The 15,167-nt window shown below is 35.8% G+C and overlaps 1 protein-coding gene across 2 annotated transcripts in view; it reads left to right on the forward strand.

Moving 5' to 3' along the window:
- Positions 1-15,167, forward strand: part of HS3ST5 (heparan sulfate-glucosamine 3-sulfotransferase 5) — a 276,665-nt gene that overhangs the window by 98,233 nt on the left and 163,265 nt on the right. The gene's annotated exons all lie outside the window — the stretch shown is intronic.

The following is a 15,167-nucleotide window of genomic DNA, read 5'->3' on the forward strand; positions in this document are numbered from 1 at the left end:
TGAATATAAGGAAAATAGCCAGCTATGTTTAGTTCTGCAGCAAAAAAAGGTAAATAAAATACAAAGTTCAAAAGTTGTTATATGTCATGTAAATATAAATACAAGCAAGGCACAGTGGTTATCTTGATATCTGAAATCAGTTTCACACAAAAAAGCATGGCATACAGTGGTTCCCAAATTCTAATATTCATGAGAGTGACATGAGGGGAGAGAGCGGTTCTTAAAATGCTGATTCCTGGGCATATTTCACAGAGAGTTAGATTTACTAGACTGGGATATGGTCCAGCAATCTGCATTTTTACAGCTACTCACCCCCAAAAGATCCTGATGAAAGTGGGTCTTGGGCCTTTGAGAAACATGGAAGTTGGCATTTAAAATAATGTACTTCTAATTTTCAAACTTCATTTAAAGGGGTTTTATGTGGTTTGTTTCCTTCAGTCACAAGAACAATTGTGTCACAATGTACCGAGCTGATCTCCCTGTGCTATGCGGCTGCTTCCCACTAGCTATCTATTTTACATTTGGTAGTGTATATATGTCCATGCCACTCTCTCACTTTGTCCCAGCTTACCCTTCCCCCTCCCCGTGTCCTCAAGTCCATTCTCTAGTAGGTCTGCGTCTTTATTCCCGTCTTGGCCCTAGTTTCTTCATGACCATTTTTTTTGTTTGTTTTGATGATGGCCATTTTGACGGGTGTGAGATGATATCTCATTGTAGTTTTGATATGTATTTCTCTAATGATTAATGATGTTGAACATTCTATCATGTGTTTGTTGGCAATCTGTATATCTTCTTTGGAGAAATGTCTATTTAGGTCTTCTGCCCATTTTTGGATTGGGTTGTTTGTCTTTTTGATATTGAGCTGCATGAGCTGCTTGTAAATTTGGAGATTAATCCTTTGTCAGTTGCTTCATTTGCAAATATTTTCTCCCATTCTGAGGGTTGTCTTTTCATCTTGTTTATGGCTTCCTTTGCTGTGCAAAAGCTTTGAAGTTTCATTAGGTCCCATTTGTTTATTTTTGTTTTTATTTCCATTTCTCTAGGAGGTGGGTCAAAAGGATCTTGCTGTGATTTATGTCATAAAGTGTTCTGCCTATGTTTTCCTCTAAGAGTTTGATAGTGTCTGGTCTTACATTTAGGTCTTTAATCCATTTAGAGTTAATTTTTGTGTATGGTGTTAGGGAGTGTTCTAATTTCAGTCTTTTACATGTAGCTGTCCAGTTTTCCCAGCACCACTTATTGAAGAGGCTGTCTTTTCTCCACTGTATATTCTTGCCTCCTTTGTCAAAGATAAGGTGACCGTAGGTGTGTGGGTTTATCTCTGGACTTTCTGTCCTGTTCTATTGATCTATATTTCTGTTTTTGTGCCAGTACCATACTGTCTTGACTACTGTAGCTTTGTAGTATAGTCTGAAGGCAGGTTCTCAGGATTGCTTTGGCTATTCGGAGTCTTTTGTGTTTCCATACAAATTGTGAAATTTTTTGTTCTACTTCTGTGAACAATGCCAGTGGTAGTTTGATGATTGCATTGAATCTGTAGATTGCTTTGGGTAGTATAGTCATTTTCAAAAGTGACCCACTTCCAATCCAAGAACATGGTATATCTCTCCATCTTTTGTATCATCTTTAATTTCTTTCATCAGTGTCTTATAATTTTCTGCATACAGGTCTTTTGTCTCCTTAGGTAGGTTTATCCCTAGGTATTTTATTCTTTTTGTTGAAATGGTAAATGGGAGTGTTTTCTTAATTTCACTCTCAGATTTTTCATCATTAGTGTATAGGAATGCAAGAGATTTCTGTGCATTAATTTTGTATCCTGCTACTTTACCAAATTCATTGATTAGCTCTAGTAGTTTTCTGGGAGCATCTTTAGGATTCTCTATGTATAGTATCATGTCATCTGCAAACAGTGACAGCTTTACTTCTTCTTTTCCAATTTGGATTCCTTTTATTTCTTTTTCTTCTCTGATTGCTGTGGCTAAAACTTCCAAAACTATGTTGAATAATAGTGGTGAGAGTGGGCAACCTTGTCTTGTTCCTGATCTTAGTGGAAATGGTTTCAGTTTTTCACCACTGAGGACGATGTTGGCTGTGGGTTTGTCATACATGGGCTTTATTATGTTGAGGTAAGTTCACTCTATGCCTACCTTCTGGAGAGGTTTTATCATAAATGGGTGTGGAATTTTGTTGAAACCTTTCTCTGCATCTATTCAGAGGATCATGTTTTTTCTCCTTCAATTTGTTAATATGGTGTATCACATTGATTGATTTGCGTATATTGAAGAGTCCTTGCATTCCTGGGATAAACCCCACTTGATCATGGTGTATGATCCTTTTAATGTGCTGTTGGATTCTGTTTGCTAGTATATTGTTGAGGATTTTTGCATCTATGTTCATCAGTGCTATTGGCCTGTAGTTTTCTTTCTTTGTGACATCTTTGTCTGGTTTTGGTATCAGGGTGATGATGGTGGCCTCGTAGAATGAGTTTGGGAGTGTTCCTTCCTCTGCTATATTTTGGAAGAGTTTGAGAAGGATAGGTGTTAGCTCTTTTCTAAATGTTTGATAGAATTCGCCCGTGAAGCCGTCTTTTCCTGGGCTTTTCTTTGTTGGAAGATTTTTAATCACAGTTTCAATTTCAGTGGTTGTGATTGGTCTGTTCATATTTTCTATTTCTTCCTGGTTCAGTCTCAGAAGGTTGTGCCTTTCTAACAATTTGTCCATTTCTTCCAGGTTGTCCATTTTATTGGCATAGAGTTGCTTGTAGTCATCTCTCATGATCCTTTGTATTTCTGCAGTGTCAGTTGTTACTTCTCCTTTTTCATTTCTAATTCTATTGATTTGAGTCTTCTCCCTTTTTTTCCTGATGAATCTGGCTAATGGTTTCTCAATTTTGTTTATCTTCTCAAAGAACCAGCTTTTAGTTTTACTGATCTTTGCTATTGTTTCCTTCATTTCTTTTTCATTTATTTCTGATCTCATCTTTATGATTTCTTTCCTTCTGCTAACTTTGGCGTTTTTTTGTTCTTCTTTCTCTAATTGCTTTAGTAGGTTAGGTTGTTTATTTGAGATGTTTCTTGTTTCTTAAGGTAGGATTGTATTGCTATAAACTTCCCTCTGAGAACTGCTTTTGCTGCATCCTATAGGTTTTGGTTATCGTGTTTTCATTGTCATTTGTTTCTAGGTATCTTTTGATTTCCTCTTTGATTTCTTCAGTGATCTCTTGGTTATTAAGTAGTGTATTGTGTAGCCTCCATGTGTTTGTATTTTTTACAGATTTTTCCCTGTAACTGATATCTAGTCTCATAGCGTTGTGGTTGGAAAAGATACTTGATACAATTTCAATTTTCTTAAATTTACCAAGGCTTGATTTGTGACCCTAGATATGATATATCCTGGAGAATGTTCCACGAACACTTGAGAAGAAAGTATTCTGTTGTTTTTGGATGGAATGTCCTATAAATATCAATTAAGTCCATCTTGTTTAATGTATCATTTAAAGCTTGTGTTTCCTTATTAATTTTCATTTTGGATGATCTATCCATTGGTGAATGTGGGGTGTTAAAGTCCCCTACTATGATTGTGTTACTGTCGATTTCCCCTTTTATGGCTGTTAGTATTTGCCTTATGTATTGAGGTGCTCCTATGTTGGGTGCATAAATATTTAAAATTGTTATATCTTCTTCTTGGATTGATCCCTTGATCCTTATGTGGTGTCCTTCTTTGTCTCTTGTAATAGTCTTTAAGTCCATTTTGTCTGATATGAGAATTGCTATTCCAGCTTTCTTTTGATTTCCATTTCCATTTCCATTTCCATGGAATGTCTTTTTCCATCCCCTCACTTTCAGTCTGTATGTATCCCTAGGTCTGAAGTGGGTCACTTGTAGACAGCATATATATGGGTCTTGTTTTTGTATCCATTCAGCCAGTCTATGTCTTTTGGTTGGAGCATTTAATCCATTTACATTTAAGGTAATTATCGATATGTATCTTCCTATTATCATTTTCTTAATTGTTTTGGGTTTTTGTTGTAGGTCTTTTCCTTCTCTTGTGTTTCCTTCCTAGAGAAGTTCCTTTAGCATTTGTTGTAAAGCTGGTTTGGTGGTGCTGAATTCTCTTAGCTTTTGCTTGTCTGTAAAGGTTTTAATTTCTCCGTCAAATCTGAATGAGATCCTTGCTGAGTAGAGTAATCTTGGTTGTAGTTTTTTCCTCTTCATCACTTTAAATATGTCCTGCCACTCCCTTCTGGCTTGCAGAGTTTCTGCTGAAAGATCAGCTGTTACCCTTATGGGGATTCCCTTGTATGTTATTTGTTGTTTTTCCCTTGCTGCTTTTAATATTTTTTCTTTGTATTTAATTTTTGATGGTTTGATTAATATGTGTCTTGGCATGTTTCTCCTTAGATTTATCCTGTATGGGACTCTCTGTGCTTCCTGGAGTTGATTAACTATTTCCTTTCCCTTATTAGGGAAGGTTTCAACTATAATCTCTTCAAATATTTTCTCAGTCCCTTTCTATTTCTCTTCTTCTTCTGGGACCCCTGATTCAAATGTTGGTGTGTTTAATGTTATCCCAGAGGTCTCTGAGACTGTCCTCAATTCTTTCCATTCTTTTTTCTTTGTTCTGCTCTGCAATAGTTATTTCCACTATTTTATCATCCAGGTCACTTATCTGTTCTTCTGCCTCAGTTATTCTGCTATTGATCCCTTCTAGAGAATTTTTAATTTCATTTATTGTGTTGTTCATCACTGTTTGTTTGCTCTTTAGTTCTTCTAGGTCCTTGTTAAATGTTTCTTGTATTTTCTCCATTCTATTTCCATGATTTTGGATCATCTTACTATCATTCTGAATTCTTTTTCAGGTAGACTGCCTATTTCCTCTTCATTTTTTAGGTCTGGTGGTTTTTTACCTTGCTCCTTCATCTGCTATGTGTTTCTCTGTCTTCTCATTTTGCTTAACTTACTGTGTTTGGGGTCTCCTTTTTGCAGGCTGCAGGTTCTTAGTTCCCATTGTTTTTGGTGTCTGTCCCCAGTGGCTAAGGTTGGTTCAGTGGGTTGTGTAGGCTTCCTGGTGGAGGGGACTAGTGCCTGTGTTCTGGTGGATGAGGCTGGATCTCGTCTTTCTGTTGGACAGGTCCACATCTGATGGTGTGTTTTGGGGTGTCTGTGGCCTTATGATTTTAGGCGGCCTCTGTGCTAATGGGTGGGGTTGTGTTCCTGTCTTGCTAGTTGTTTGGCATAGGGTGTCCAGCACTGTAGCTTGCTGGTCGTTGAGTGGAGGTGGGTCTTGGCATTGAGATGGAGATCTCTGGGAGGTTTTTGGTGTTTTATTTCACATGGAGCTGTGAGGTCCCTTGTGGACCAATGTCCTGACCTTGGCTCTCCCACCTCAGAGGCACAGCCCTGACGCCTGGATGGAGCACCAAAAGCCTGTCATCCACAAGGCTCAGAATAAAAGGGAGAAGAAAGAAGAAAGAAAGAAAGAAGAAGAGAGAATTAAATTAAATTAACTTAAGTTATTAAAATAAAAAAGAATTATTTAAAAAAATTTTTTTAAGTAATTAAAGAAAAAAGAAAGAAAGAAAGAAGAGAGCAACCAAACCAAAAAACAAATCCACCAATGATAGCAAGTGCTAAAAACTATACTAAAAAAAGAAAAAATAATGGACAGACAGAACCCTAGGACAAATGGTAAAAGCAAAACTATACAGAGAAAAATCACACTCAGAAGCATACACATACAGACTCACAAAAAGAGAAAAAGGGAAAAATATATATATATTGTTGCTCTCAAAGTCCACTGCCTCAATTTGGGATGATTGGTTGTCTATTCAGGTATTCCACAGATGCAGGTACATCAAGTTGATTGTGGAGATTTAATCCGCTGCTCCTGAGGCTGCTGGGAGAGATTTCCCTTTCTCTTCTTTGCTCACACATCTCCTGGGGTTCAGCTTTGGGTTTGGCCCCACCTCTGCGTGTACGTCGCCTGAGGGCGTCTGTTCTTCACTCACACAGGACAGGGTTAAAGAGCAGCTGCTTCGGGGGCTCTGGCTCACTTAGGCCGGGGAGAGGGGGGGATACGGATGTGGGGTGCGCCTGTAGCGGCAGAGGCCAGTGTGACGTTGCACCAGCCTGAGGCGCACCGTGCGTTCTCCCAGGGAAGTTGTCCCCGGATCACGGGACCCTGGCAGTGGCGGGCTGCACAGGCTCCCGGGAGGGGAGGTGTGGAGAGTGACCTGTGCTTGCACACAGGCTTCTTGGTGGCGGCAGCAGCAGCCTTAGCATCTCAGGCCCATCTCTGGGGTCCGCGCTGATAGCTGCGGCTCGCGCCCGTCTCTGGAGCTCGTTTAGGTGTTGTTCTGAATCCCCTTTCCTCGCGCACCCCGAAACAATGGTCTCTTGCCTCTTGGGCAGGTCCAGACTTTTTCCCGGACTCCCTCCCGGCTAGCTGTGGTGCTCTAACCCCTTCAGGCTGTGTTCACGCCTCCAACCCCAGTCCTCTCCCTGCGATCCGACCGAAGCCTGAGCCTCAGCTCCCAGCCCCGCCCGCCCTGGCGGGTGAGCAGACAAGCCTCTCGGGTTGGTGAGTGCTGGTTGGCACCGCTCCTCTGTGCGGGAATCTCTCCACTTTGCCCTCCGCACCCCTGTTGCTGCGCTCTCCTCCGTGGCTCCTCCAGTATTCCTTTTTAAAGTTCAGTATGATGAGCTAATTTCCCCGATGTCTCTATCTCTCTTTTAGAGTGACAGTCCTGCCATTGCTCTCTTTAGCTGTTTCTCTGTTCCACATAATGTTTTAATTTATTCAGATGTTTGTGGATCTAATTCTAAGAAATATCTAGAGGATGATAATAATGAATTACTACTGAGGGTTGGGTAAGCATTTTTTTTTTTTGAGGGTTTTTTCTTTTTCTCTTCGTTTGAAAACTTAGCCTTAAATTTGAAAAGAACAGATCTGCTTAATATGCCTTTAGCTACTCTTTTCCTCTGCAGATTAAACCTTAGAAATCACGTGCTATATTTATAATAGGGTAAATGTACATTCATTGAATATTACTTTATTTTATTTCTGTTTCCTATATATAATTTAGCAACTTCATCTTTATTATTTGCAATTTTAAGTTTATAAAATGTTTGCATTTTTATTTCAGTAAAAGAAGAGGCTGGTATGGACATATTCAGACCTTAAATTGTGATGATTTTTTTTTAAAGGTTCAATATGATATTACTTTTGCAGTGAAGAGTGAAGTTTTTAATCAGAATCCTTTGAGTTTCAGGCTTATAGCTATTTTCTTTTCTTTTAGTCTTTGTGTGAACTTATTCATATTGTACAGACTTTCTTGTCCATAAAATATCAAAAGGCAAAAATAAACCCTAATCAAAAAGAAGTGTGCCCCTATAATGCAAGTTAGCTACACATTACCTATTAGTATTACACAAAGAAAATGAATATAGTTATATGCATAAAATAAAGCAGCATAAAAATTTTAAAAAGACATATGTATGTATAACTGAATCACTTGGCTGCACACCAGAAACTAACACAACATTGTAAATCAACTATACTTCAGTAAAAAATTAAAAAATAATAAAATGAAATAAAGCAACACTGAAAGTAACTAAAATAAAAGATTTACAGAATTGGATTAACTCTAACAATGAATTTTCATGTACATTTGTTGTTAGAACTGTTTTCAATAATAAGATTGCCATCTGATGATAAAATTCTAAAATGTGTAGTACACAAGATAGTAAAAATCCTTAAATATATAGTATTCAAGTTTATGGTTCAACAGAGTCTCCAAATAAGATTTCATAAAGCTTTTAGTGCAGATCTTTTATAATTCTTCAATTTCAGAAAAATGTAGAAACTACTTTTCCACGCTTTCTTTCTTTCATCTTCTTTTTTTTTTTCTTTGCAGAGGAGCAGGTGGAGAAAGAATAGAATTGTGTCCTCAAGCGAGTCATGTTCATTATCATTGGCTTATTTATCTTAAATTGTGGCTCCCTATAGAAAACTTACAATCAGGGAACCTGAGTGAAACAGCCTCCATACTCATGAAGTAAAATACACAACAAAAGAATAAATACAGAAACTTTATAGAAGCATAAAGTTTTAGAGCAGAAATGGACCATTGAGATCTAGTCTGGTCCCCTCATGTATCATAGCATTCTTTTGTCTTCCAAACTTGCTGGTAAAAACCTTAATACAAAGAGCAGTAAACATCAATCTGGTCAGGTATGACTTATTAACAAGGAGAAACTAGCCAAGTGTTTTGCAATAATGATTTCTTGAGGGAGAAAGGTAGGAGGAATTTTTCCTCCAAGATGAAGTTTGAGGAAGTGAAGAAAATACCTGAGTACTTATAAATGTAATTCAATTTGAAATCATGTATTATTTTAGTTGTCAGTAGATAATCTACCATGTCATTAATCTAGAAATGAAAATAGCAAAATTTAGGTTTATTTCAGCCTGGGTTAGCTGTATCTGGAAATCCTATATTGAGAGAGAGGGAAAAAGAGCTGAATGTAAGATAGAGCTTTAGAGCAGTAGAGCCATCTGGGACCATTCAGTATAGGAGAAAGGAGATTTAAATATGTAGGAATCTCTGGGGAGTATTAGTGTTATTATAAAACAGTGTAATAATGATATTTGTGAGATATCCAGAATAATTAAAATGTCTATTATTCTCAATTTGATAAGTTGGACACTCATTTAAATTGATGTAGCAAAAGTAAAATTGATGTGGCAAAATGCTCATAATATATTGTAAATGAAAACAAGAAGTTACAAACTGTGTTGTGGTATGGTCCCATTTTGATTAAGAAAAAGCTACAGATGCATAGGAAGAAAATTGAAATGATCTATATCATAATATTATTCATGGTTATGATGGATTGATGAAATTATGGCTAATTTTTATTGCTCCTCAGGATTTATAAAACTTTTTCTGAAGTATATATTATTAAAGTAATTTTAACATATTTTTTAAGAGCCGAGAAAATGTTCAGTTATCTGGGAAGTTCACGTTCATAGAACTATAAAGTAGTCCTGCTAATGGTTATTTAAAATAGCCTTAAAGCAAGGCTCTTGCATCTTGTAGTATTAAACTGATTTGAATATGAGAATAGTACTTCCAATTAGATCAAAATGATTTTTAGTTGTAATTCTTCATTTGTGGAATATTGCAGTAGATAAATTTCTCATTTCCCTCCTCATTAAACACTGAAATTTTTGAATTATGACATTAATTTCTTAGAATATTCTTTATTTCTTGTATCATGTAATTCCAGTGTGCTTTCAGGAATTTTCTAACTATAATAGTTTGCTCCATTTGGAAGATAATTTTCTATGTTTGGTTACATTAGTGTTAGTACGTCTTTGTTCTTTAAATCTCCAGTGTAACATACGGTTAGTCTTACCATTATTACTACCAGCTGAGTTTGGCCTATGATTTTGTTTATTCTGTCTGAATTCAAAGTAATTAGCTCTTTAGTTTAATGACAATATTTGTTAATGGGTTTTTAGGGCCAAATTCTGCTGTTAGAGAGTGGGTGGTGTATTTGAAGATAGAATCTGGCCCTTATGTTTTAAGCATAAGCTGTGTAATTTGATTTCAAAATGATGGTTTAGAGAGTTTACAGTAGGAAAATGAAATCTGCATTTATCTGAAGTTTGTCAGTTTCAAGAAACAGAAAATGAAAGTGACAATTTGTGTACATGAACAGCAAACCCACTTTAAATTCTCTGATATGGCTATCCTGTATTTTGTATTGTTTTGTACGTAGCTGGAATAAGAAATGAAATGATAATCATCTAGCAGACATTAGGTAATTTCCCTTATGTGATGGGGCATACATTGAGTTCTTTAAGTGCATTGAAACATTTTTTATCATTGTATTTTTTCCATCTTTATTGAAATATAATTAATGTATAACATTGTGTAAGCTTAAGGTGTACAATGTGATGATTTGATACATTTATATATGATACATTTATATAATGCAACTACCATGATACCATGATTACCATGATAAGGTTAGTTAGCACATTCATTACCTCACATAATTAAGAGAAGAGATTTTCAATATTCTCACCACACACACACACACACAAAAATTGATCATTGTATTTTTGAAGGACTCAGTGAAGTGGAAAGAACGTTTGCCTGGGGATCACTGGGGTTCAAAGTTAGACTCAGTTTCCTGGTAGCAGACTGACCTTGGGAAAATCTCTTTGCCTCTCCCTGGGCCTGTTCCTTCTTCCTAAAATGATGCCTTTGTACTAGATGATCCCAATGGTCCCTCTAAAATGCTAACTCTGACTTGCTTTAAAAGAGTGCGATGAGGAAGGCACAAGAAGCACAAGGAAGATGCAATGACTTGAGCTGACTGAATAAACAAATCCTTAAGTCTACTAAAAGGTACTCTGGAGAACTTTCCTTCAATGACTTGTTACTTTTATCCTGGAGAAGAGAAATATTTGGAGAGTTCTACGTAGAAGAGACTGTAGGCTACTCTACTAGAAATTTACAAAGAGACCAATTTTGGCAAAACTTAAAAACAAAAAGAAACCCACCTAGTAACACATGAGATATCCAACAATGAGATAGGATGCCTTGGGAGATAGTGAATTCACCATCATTACAGGAAAAGAAAGTTGGTACCAAGGGTTTTATAACCTGCCGGACTGGCTTCAAGGTATAAAAGCTAGAGACAAATATTCTGAACATAATGGAATTCAGGAAATGTTGCTATCATGAGCCCTTCTTGAGGCAACTATTAGAGGACAAACTCCATCAAACCAAGAGATGACTGTAGACACTACTGAAAAATGACTGCTTGTGAGCATTGAATGTATTTAATTCTAAAACTAAATCTAAAACAGATATGGAGATTACGGTGACAGAATAGAGCATAAAATAATATCCTGTAGAACTAAAGTAACTAACAAAAATTAGGAGGACACAACAGAAAGAAACTGGTATATAAAGTTAGCTGATTGCTTTATTCTCAATATCTATGAATCAGATACCACTTAAACCTGACAAATCAAGTCATAAAAGTATAAGCTAGAAAAAAAAGACACTAAGGAAGGTCATGTTAATGCTCAACATTAGGTGAAAAAGAATGGGGAGACAGAGGGGAAAAAATGCTACTTTTTCTATCAGTCATAATAGGGAAATAGTGAATATTCTAAAGATATAGAAGATTAAGGTTATTATATGAAGTTACAAACTTTATATGTAGGTTATCATATGAACTTATAAAGTTACAAATTAGAAGAAAATGTGCACTCTATTAAATATTCTTAAGAAGTTACATACATATATTAAGCAAAGAAAACAGATCATATAATGAAAGTTTTTTAAGACTTAAAACCTTTAATAGAAAAACTTAAAAATATTATGACAAAATAGGTTTGTTTTATCTTTCATATCAATAAATGTAAAGAAATATATAGATTTTTGTTAAAGAAAATATTTTCAGCTTGGATCACAGTGCTGAACCAAATTCTGTCTATACAGATACCGGGATACAACAAAAACAAAGTTATTTAAAAATTTGAAAGTGAAAGGATAGGCTGAGTAGAGTAGAGGGGATGGATAGGTGGTTAAAACAATAGTCGGGACAAGAGGTGAGAAGGGAAGTGGAAAGAGAAAGACATGGATGCAATGCATCTTTTGAAGGAAGAATTATCAGGACTTGACCTCTAACTGGTTAGAGGGGATAATGGAGAAAACAAGGACCTGGAGACGAGGCCTACGTATTGGTGGGAAGCCTGTAAAAATTAGGTTTTTAATGTAAGACTGCAAAGAGCAGATGGAAAGGGGAAGGTAGCAGAGTCACAAAATGGCAATTGCTGGTGCTGGGTATTGAGACGGGTCACACTTTACCACACCACGCATAACTCTGCTAATCCCATAAGGAATTTCCTGTCAGAGTTTTATGGTCAGTCATACCATGATGGCAGTCATGATTATCTTAGCACTTACTATTTTAAGATTTATAAAAACAACATTTTCTTTTCACATTCTCAATTACTCTTTGGGCATTCAACTCAAACTTCCATTTCCCCTGATACCATTTGGTACTTTGGTACTTTTCTGATGGCATGTTTCTAATTGTTTGAAAACAGCTGTGGTTAATGGGATTTTTGCTTCAATGGAATACTTAGGATATCACAAATTTTCTCTGTCAATAACTATACCAGTGGATTTCATGCCTTTTTGACAAAATCCAGAGTAAAAAAAAATATTGCCTCACAACCCAGTGCACACATTCACATCCAACTGTTTACCTAGTCCACTAAAATAAAACGGTACTAAAAACAATTTTAAAACAAGTGTACTAGGCAAATACAATCTAAAGAAATTAGGAGTTAGAATCTTAATATCAGAAAAAGTGATGCTTAGGGCCAAAGGCATTAACTAAGACAAAAGAAAAACTTTATGTGAATGCTGATATGTGTAATACATAATAAAGGTATACAGTCATGAATAAATAATGGCTTTAAGGGCTACCATAAGAGTTTGTTCAGCAAACTTCTAAAAACATCCCAAGAAATATCAATAATCTGTATTTTAGGTGCTGGACTAAAACAAAAGAATGTCACCTTCTGTATTATAAAGCAAAACATGTATACTGAAATTTATTTTCAAGAGAAAGTATTTTGGTATCAAAGAGAGTTAAAACTACCTATTAACCAAGAAGTAAGTACTTGATTAATGAAAATTTCTTTTTCATTTTCAGCAGAAAGGGTTACAAGTTGCTTCTCTTTGTGAAAAGAAAGATAGCTTCCACTAAGACTGTAAATGTATGCCTTACACTTATTTGATATGAAGAAAAGTGGGATGTTTGGATTCCCCCCCACCCCAACAGGTATTCTTGACAGCAGGATACAATTTCAGAGTTTTTGCAGTCAAGAGGTTTCTGCTGAGCAAAAATTCTCGTTCAATTTAGGAATGCAGATTATAATAATTTTCCTATCCTGCTCACAGCAGGTTTCCTGCCTTCATTTTGTAGACTCCTAAGTTGAGTAGGAAACAAGTAGGTAACTTCAGTTCCAGGTTAACACATTCTTTAAGCATAGTCCCATTAACTCAACTTAGTTATAATGCAAAGCCGCTTAGCTTCACAAGTGAAATGGAATACATTTGAATTGCTTTCCTAATGTAATACCTATTTATAATAAATGCAAAGTGGCTTATGATGGCAGACTTTGTAGAGCATGAAAAATTATGAGAGGAAAAAGCTTATTTTTTCTGACCTAAAATTGTAAAGAAATGCCATGTATGCCAGCATGTGGCACTCCCATTAAAACAAAAGGAGAAAAAATATTCAAAAATAAAAATGTAGTACATTGGCCTGTATGATATATTACTTCAGCAAAAAAATTTTTTTAATGAAGCTATTATATTTTACAGTAGCATTTTTTTCCCTAGATGGCACAGTTTCTCTAATTTACATACATTTTCTTCAGTTTAATTTCTTTCTTACTAGGCCTCAACTTCAACCATATGGTTCAAACTTTCCTTACTTTGTTTGAGAAAGTAAAGATTGCTCGAATAGCATCTTTTTTCTCCTAGTATTAAAATAATTGTATCTGTAATAAATTCAAATTGAATTATGTAAACCACACATTACTATAATGTAGGTTACTAAGATATTGGTCTCATCCTTTGAATAAGAAAATTCTAGATGGCAGTTTCATCAAGTTGGCTAAAGTCAAATAGATTTGATGGGTGTCAACCGCAAGCTCTTCTAACTTCATGCTGATGTTCAAGGAATTAACTTTGTTCTTTTGTTAACTGCTCTTCTTTAATGAGTAAGGTACATATGCACCATCCCATGACAACTACATTTTCATTGTGCCTGGTCAACACTGCCAAATTCAATGATTGATTTTTTATAACAGAAGAAGTAAATGTCCAGCAAGCCCAATATGAACTTTATAAACTATACTGGCTTGGTGGGGTTTTTTATGTATAGTACTGTGATTTCAGCTGAGAAACAAGACCCATAACTGGACACATTTTATTCCACTGCAAACTCCATTTCTTCATTCAGTCAACAAGTATTTGGTTAATAATTACTAAGTGCCAGGCTGTCCTAGGACTTGAGCTGCATCAGTGAGCAAAATATGGCCTTCTCTTAGGACGTGCAGACAATAAAAAATAATCCTACCAAGTAAGTGAATTATGTAGTATCATAGACGGTGATTAGGTATGAAAGAAAGAAAACGTGGATTAAAGGTAAAAAGGGGGAGGGAATGATATGACAGGAGTAGGATCAGATCCAGTACTGTTTGTACCAGCTCTTCTGGCAGGTGTTTCTCTATGTTTATTTTGGTTGTCTTTAAATCAGAATATGAGGATTGTACTTGGAGGGTGGAGTCATTATCAAATGACCATTGCTCAAATATTCTTTTTTTACCGATAAGCTTCTATACATTGACATTCATACTTGAGATACTCACCTTAGAGTTCCCCAAATTAATCAACTGCATGTGTTTATTAAATTTTAGCTTTAGAGCTTGGTTTTATTATAGGTAGTCTAATTAACAAGTGTTCTCCAAAGGGTGCTGTGGAATTTCCAAAGGGGGTCAAACAATGAAGAATAAAAAGTTATATTAAATTTAAACTTCCTTCTTTTGTTCTGACAATTTATAATTCATGAAGTAATTTTAAATTATAGTATCAGTGCAACCATAATCTTCATCAGTAATGTTACACAGTGCCTAATTAGTTCAAAAAGACTCAAGCATCAAGTTAGAATATATTAACTTCTAGAATTAACCTGGATTTTGAGAGTATCTGGTTTTGGACACTTTAGATAAGATTCTTACTTGATTCCCAGAAAAATAAGGACTGAACTCCAAATTTGAGCACATATTAAAAAAAAAACAACCCATTAGTCATTTCTAATTTAGTTCATTTTGTGATGCCATTTAAGAATTATTTTCATGTTGATAACCATGTACAGCCATAACTACCGACGCTATAGATTACAGCCTGTGTGAGCTGGAAATGATCCCAGAAATTCTAGTCCAACTGCCTTTATTTTAAAGGTGTGAAAAAATGTGTCCCAAAGAGGGTAAGTTATTTGTGCAGGTTAGATGGTTGTGTGTAGGGCCAGGAAGCCTATTAATAGTAGAACTAGGACAGGAATCCA

The sequence above is a fragment of the Balaenoptera borealis genome (genome assembly GCF_965194805.1).
Source record: "Balaenoptera borealis genome assembly, chromosome: 9".
Lineage (NCBI taxonomy): Eukaryota > Metazoa > Chordata > Mammalia > Artiodactyla > Balaenopteridae > Balaenoptera > Balaenoptera borealis.